Source organism: Lithobates pipiens, unplaced genomic scaffold (genome assembly GCF_037356315.1).
Source record: "Lithobates pipiens isolate NorthernLeopardFrog02 unplaced genomic scaffold, aLitPip1_a1.2 Scaffold_35, whole genome shotgun sequence".
NCBI classification, from domain to species: Eukaryota; Metazoa; Chordata; class Amphibia; order Anura; family Ranidae; genus Lithobates; species Lithobates pipiens.
Window position 1 is genome coordinate 11,160,725 of NW_027507811.1, and position 6,691 is coordinate 11,167,415.

Genomic DNA, 6,691 nt, shown 5'->3' on the forward strand with positions numbered 1-6,691 from the left:
ACCTGAAATATTCCCGTAGAGGTATATCGTGTGATGAACGTAAAACATCATATGGTAAAATTTTTGTGGGAGTAAGCAAGGAGTGTACATCGCCGAAGCCATTCATGGTCCACCACTTGAATTGCACGGAGTCATGAAGGCCTGGAGGGAAAAGTGGGCAACGTAGAAGTCGCAACAGCGGGAGATGGGGAGAAGCCAGCCCCGCCGAGTACTTCACAGAGTCCCAAACTCGTAGCGTATGAATCATACAAGGCCCTGTAATCTTAGGGCGATGTGCAGGTGGGAGCCATGGTAATGAAGAGATTGGGACAGGGTCCGTCTCAAGCAGATCAATAGTCGCCCAGAGCGGGAGTTGATACGTCTCGTGAAGGTGAGAGAGCGGAGCAATGGTAGCAGCCACGTAGTAGTCTCTTATATTCGGGACCGAGAGGCCCCCATTACTTTTGTTGGCGAACAGGATTTGTTTATTAATACGGGGACGAGACGATCCCCAGATAAATTGCAGGATCCTACGCTGATGGATATTGAGGACATGGGAGGGAATTGGGATGGGGAGAACCCTAAAATAATAAAGTAATTTTGGGAGATATGCCATCCTAATGCCCGTTATTCTCCCAAACCATGAAAGAGGTAAGGAGGACCACGCCGACAACATATCCGTTAATTTTTTGAATAATGGTGGATAATTCGCCTGATATAAAGCCTGGTATGTCGATGTGAGACGGATTCCTAAATAAGGCAAAGAGGAAACCCATTGGTAAGGAAAGGCCAACTGCAAGTCCCCCAGTAACTCCACAGAGAGATTAGTCGACAATGCCTTCGATTTAGATGAGTTAATCTGGAGTCCTGAGAGAGATGCAAAGGATTGCAACAGTGTGTGTAAGTTTGGCAGGGAAGTTCTAGGAGAGGTGACAGAAATGAGAATGTCATCAGCGAATAAGGAAATCTTATGGGGGCAACCTGCTATTTCTATGTCCCGGATATCTGGGTGAGCTCTTATTGCCTCCGCCAGAGGTTCCAGTGCCAACACAAAAAGAAGGGGTGACAGCGGACATCCCTGGCGGGTTCCCCTGTGGATAGTAAAAATGGGGGATTCAAATCCGTAATATTTAATTTTTGCTCGGGGGGAATCATATAGGGCCGACATCCAAGTCATAAATGAATTCCCGAATCCATAGTGCCGTAGGACAGACATGAGATAGGGCCAAGATAAGGAGTCAAAGGCCTTATTCATATCGAGGGAGAGAAGCATGGATTCCTGGGAGCGAGCCTGGGCTATATGCTGGATTTGAACTATACGTCGAATTGCATCTCCCGCCTGTCTCTGTGGTACGAAGCCAACCTGGTCCTTTTTTATTAAACGGGGGAGGAAAGAGTTTAGTCGAGTCGCCAAGATTTTTGTCAAGAGTTTCATATCTACATTGATGAGCGAGATCGGCCTGAAATTGGCCCAAGATGAGTGGTCACGGTCCGGTTTAGGAATCATCACCACATTTGCAGTCAGAAGATCTGGGGGAGAGAGGGCTGCCGTTTTTGACCGAATTGTACATTGCCACCAGGTGAGGGGCTACTACCGATGCCAGCTTCCTATAGTAAAGCGCGGTGTACCCATCAGGCCCAGGACGTTTTCCTACCTTAAGTTCCTTTATTGCTTGTAGAGCTTCGGTGATCTGAATATCCCTATCCATGAGGGCAATGTGAGCGCCCGTTAAGGATGGGAGCGAAAGGCTTTCCAGGAAGTCTGCCGTGCTCTGAGCCGCATTACCCTCTGGTGCCGCGTATAGCTTCGAAAGGCGAAACCCAAATTCCTACAGAACATGCTTCGGGTTCCCTGATAGGACATTGTTTCGATCTCGTAGGGTAATCGGATTCAATTTAGGGGCAAAGGTTCGGAGTCTGCTAACATACGGTTTGGCTTATTTGCTCTCACATACCACCGCTGGCGGGACCAGCGCAGTATACGCTCAGCACCCTCAGTAAGGCATAGGTCAAGCTCCGATCTGGCTATGTCCAACAGCTTACGGTTGTTCGGGGTGGGAAACTGTTTAAACTTCTCGGATAGTGACTCCAATCGGGACTCAAGCTCTTTTTGTTTTATCTCTCTTGCCCTCTTACGGGCCGAAGCCAGACCAATTATCCGACCCCGTAACACCGCTTTATAAGCCTCCCAAAGGACCACTGGTGACTGCACCGAGCCCAAATTTTCACGAAAGTAGTCCTCCGAAGCCTTAACAATATCCGCTGTCACACCTGCATGCGAAAGAAGGGAATCATTCATCACCCAGGGAGAAAATCTAGGTCTATCCAGAGTGACAGACAACTAGCACCGGGTCGTGATCCGACCAAGGAACAGCCAAGATTGAGGCCGATACCACTAACGGAAGGTGACGTCTGAGCATAAACATATGGTCAATCCTTGAGTGGACCTGATGGGGGTGAGAGTAATGGGTGTAGTCCTTGCCCTGAGGATGACATTCCCTCCACAGGTCAACCAAGTCAAGTGTTTGCAAGGAGGACATGAATTTTTTAGCCCCTGCCGACTGTCCGTTTCTCTCGGGCGGCTGCTTATCTAGTTTGGGATTTAGTAGAAGGTTAGAGTCATCCACAAGAAGGAGGGTGCCCTTGCCGTGGGACATAAGTAGGGTGCAGACATGGGTCAAGAAGGGCCCCGGATTTACATTCGGGGCATAGTACGTTAGTACGGTAACCTCCATGCCATGAATAGTGCCTTGGAGCAATAGGTACCGCCCATCAGGGTCTGCGATCTGTTTAGTGCAACTAAATGGAACAGATTTGCGAAAAGCTACGAGGACCCCCCTTTGTTTAGTTGAAGCATTTGCAAAAAATACCTGAGGGAACTGAGCATCGAAGTACCTAGGATGGGAGGTCTCAGAAAAATGTGTCTCCTGTAAACAAGCAATGTCAACTTGTCGTTTGCGCAGATATTTAAAAACCTTCACCCTCTTATGGGGAGAGTTCATGCCCTGAACATTCAGGGACAACCAGTTAATTGTCATTGGGACAGCTTTAGGCGGCCATCAACCTTGAACCAGCGTACACACCCTGCGAACCCAGAGGGGGAAAAAAGGGAAAGAAGCAGTGAAGAGGGAGAAGGAAGAGAGAAATATTGTATCACATCAGAAAAGGTAGTAGAAACATGCAATTCTGCGAACATATAACTCTGTAACAGTAAGATTGCTATGAGTCGTGGGTTAAACATCCCACTACCTGGTCGGGTGTTGACTCGAACGTTAGTTCGGATCAAGTACCACAGCATGAGGGTGCAGTGGTCCGTCGGAGACCACTTGGCTTAACTGTAACAATAACCATACATATAAAAGAACATGTCAACAATGGCATATCGAAATAAACCCCAAGAACAAATGAAAGACTGTAGTAGAAAAAAAAAAAGAGACAAAGAGAAAAAATGTCACCATCCCTATCCCCTCCCCCACCCCCCAAAAAAAAAAAAAAAAAAAAACAGGGCAGTGCATGGGGTGACCCCCCGCCCATGAAAAAACAGCATGAACCCAGCAACATCTAAAAGGAACCCAAAGCAAAAAAAAACAGGTGTGCCTATTAACCGCGGGATGGGCGCAAGGCCTCCCCCCATTCGGCCAATAGTAGGCAGGGGTCCAGTCCACAGTGCATACACCCCCTCTTAACTCACACAATGGGAGGGGAAAAAATTGAAAAGGGTAAAAAGGAGGTGGGGAATCGAAATAGCTTATGCAATTGGGGGGGAGACGGCAGTCATTACCTGAGTGCACTAATTGTACAAAATATAAAAAAAAAAAAAGGGTCAAGACAATTCCCCCGCCATTCATCTGCAACCAGTAAGGTGGGCCGCCACAGTCCAGGGTTAAAGACCAGCACAGTCTGCCTGTAAGCAAATAATGACTAGCTTACCAATCCTCAGAGTTGCGGTTCAGAGGTGTCCCGTTCTAGTCTCCTGGTGGCATTAGTTGCTGCTTGTTCAAGAGCCTGAGGCGAGCCTGCTGTGCGAAGGCAGGGGAAAAGAAGAAAAAAAACAAAAAAAAACAAAGCACAATCAAATTTAGCAAAGGGCAGAAGCAGCACTTTTCTAAAGATGCCCGGCTGTAGAAACTTCTTGAAACCTCTGAGCCTTGAGAGAGCGGAGGGCTTGGGATCCGTGTTGTGAGGATCTCAGTGGGGCCCGGGAGGGACCCGGGCGGGCCAATGCTGTTTCGGGTTAAGAAGGAGGGAGGTCAAACTGCAGCTCCTGGAATTGTCGCCTCAGATCCGGCAAAGATGAGGCATGAAACTGACGTCCCAGATGATAAAAAGAGAGTTTAAAGGGGAACCCCCACCGATAGCGGATGTTTCTGGCTTGCAGGATTTGCAGATAGGGCTTCATATTCCGCCTTTTAGCGATAGTGACCGGGGAAAGATCTGCAAACAATTGGAGGGAGTTTCCCTGGAATGTAATGTCCGGCAACTCTCTGGCCGCTTGGAGAAGCCGTTCCTTGGTTCTGTAGAAGTGAAATTTTATGATCACATCTCTAGGGGGGCCCTCAGTTGGCTTGGGAGCGAGGGACCTATGGATACGGTCGAACTCCAGGCGTTCCGTAGGAATATCGGGAGCAAGCTCCTGGAAGAACGCTGTAGCTGTACCCTGTAGGTCTGTGATGGTTTCCGGGAGGCCGCGTATACGCAAATTACCTCTGCGAGGTCTATTTTCTGAGTCCTCAAGTTTGTCCTGGAGCGTCACAAGTTCTGCATTCAGTTTCTCCACCTCTTCCTCATGACCCTCAAGTACCGTGGTTGTTAGGTCCATCCGTTCCTCCAACTGATTAGTGCGGTGGCCTAGTTCTTTAAGATCCTTCACCAGTTCAGCAGACAGCTTGCAAGAGGTCGCGGTGATCTCGTCCCTTACTATGGTGCGGAATTTTTGTAGCAAAGCTTCAGAGTTAGTGTCCGCTGGGCTTGCTAGGTTAGAGGGGAACTGTGACAGGCTATCATCAGAATGTTGTGTGGTGTCATCAGGTTCCGGCGGTTCAGGCGCCATCCTGCCCTTCCCCTTCGCCTTCCCCAGGACCGGAGAGGATTTCTGTTGTGATCTGTTGCGGGGACGGTTCCGGGGCGTATTATACATACCCGCCGGTTGCCAAATAGCGCATGCAGTGGTTGGGGTAGATGTGACCACAGTCGTTAGCTGAATATGCCTTATCCGCCAAGTGGAATGGTCCGACGGCGCAGTGCTAGGGAATTACGCTGTCATTTTCCTTGAGACCGCGTATGCACCCCCAGTCAAGATATATATGATTACACGTCCATCTGTAGGCTCTCCAGGGACACTATAGTCTATGTGGATGGCGTGTAGTACAGGGGGGGGAGCAGAATCTGTCCGTGGGAGTGTGTGAGGGGCCTGTAATGGAGGACTAGGTGTACCAAGATGGCCGCCTACCTCAGTCTTCCATATGTCCTCCACAGTAACGAGCTGCCTGTTGATTCCAGTGCTCTCTGCCAAAGTTTTGTCCCAGGCCTTAGGGAGGCTCCTCCGACCCACTGAAGATGCGTGTGCAGCGCCGCTATCCGAGCGGCCCGCGGTACGCGAGCGCGGAGGCTCCGGAGGCCTTGTAGGCCGCAAGATGGCGGCCGGCGCTCGCCAGGTGTAGTAGGCCTCGGGCCCGATCGCGGGACGTACCGCCGGTCCGGAGCCGCAATACGGTGGCGGTTGTGCTCCCGGGACTCGTGGGGAGCGAGTTGAGGTGTCCGCCGGCCAAAATCCCGCTTGGTAGCGGCGGATGGGTGAAGATTGTTTCTCGGCCGGCGGAGCTCAGCAGGGATGCGACCTCTCCCCAGCACTTCCGGTCACGCCCCCCGCCTTTTTTTATTTTATTCAAAAAACGGAATTTTTTCCCAAAAAAGTGTGCTTGTAAGACCGCTGCGCAATATACGGTGTCAAAAAAAAAGTATTGCAAAGACCGCCATTTTATTCTCTAGGGTGTTAGAAAAAAACAAAATATAACGTTTGGGGGTTCTAAGTAATTTTCTAGCAAAAAAAAAATGTTTTAAACATGTAAACACCAAATCTGAAAAAGAGGCCTGGTCCTTAAAGAGGAAGTAAACCTTGATGGGTTTACTTCCTCTTTGATTCCCTGCAAAGGTAAGGCATAATGGACTACTATGCATCGCATCGCATCGCATAGTAGTCCATTATGTGTCACTTACCTGACACAGGAGCCAGCGAAGTCACCAATGTCCCCTGTAGTTCTGAGCGTCTACTTGGTGGGTCTCATTGCTCCGGCGCTGCGATTCGCCAGAGCAGCGATGACGTCACTCCCGCGCATGCGCACGGGAGCCGTCACTAGCGGCATATCGCCATGATCTGCGGCTTACCCAGTGCGCCTGCGCGCCGCTGTCTACGGTGCATGCACCGTAGACAGCGGTGGCTGTCTTCAGGTAAATATCTCCTAAACCGTATAGGTTTAGGAGATATTTCTTGGACCTACAGGTAAGCCTTAATCTAGGCTTACCTGTAGGTCAAAGTGGTTTGTAAGGGTTTACAACCACTTTAAGTGTATAAGGATATACAGTACATACACACACAGCACAAGGCCGTGCTCACACTACGAGACATTTCTCGGGGCGGCAAATCCTCTGAGCTCCACAAGGTGGTGATCTCACTTCTACACAGGCAAGTCTCTATAGAAGAAAACATGAAGTG

General features: G+C 49.6%; 2 protein-coding genes across 2 annotated transcripts in view; both read right to left on the minus strand.

The window, feature by feature from the left end:
* The window catches only part of LOC143955485 (uncharacterized), a 337,730-nt gene that overhangs the window by 143,308 nt on the left and 187,731 nt on the right, over nucleotides 1–6,691 (minus strand). The gene's annotated exons all lie outside the window — the stretch shown is intronic.
* Nucleotides 1–6,691, minus strand: part of LOC143955380 (uncharacterized) — an 83,707-nt gene that overhangs the window by 31,024 nt on the left and 45,992 nt on the right. The window lies entirely within an intron of this gene.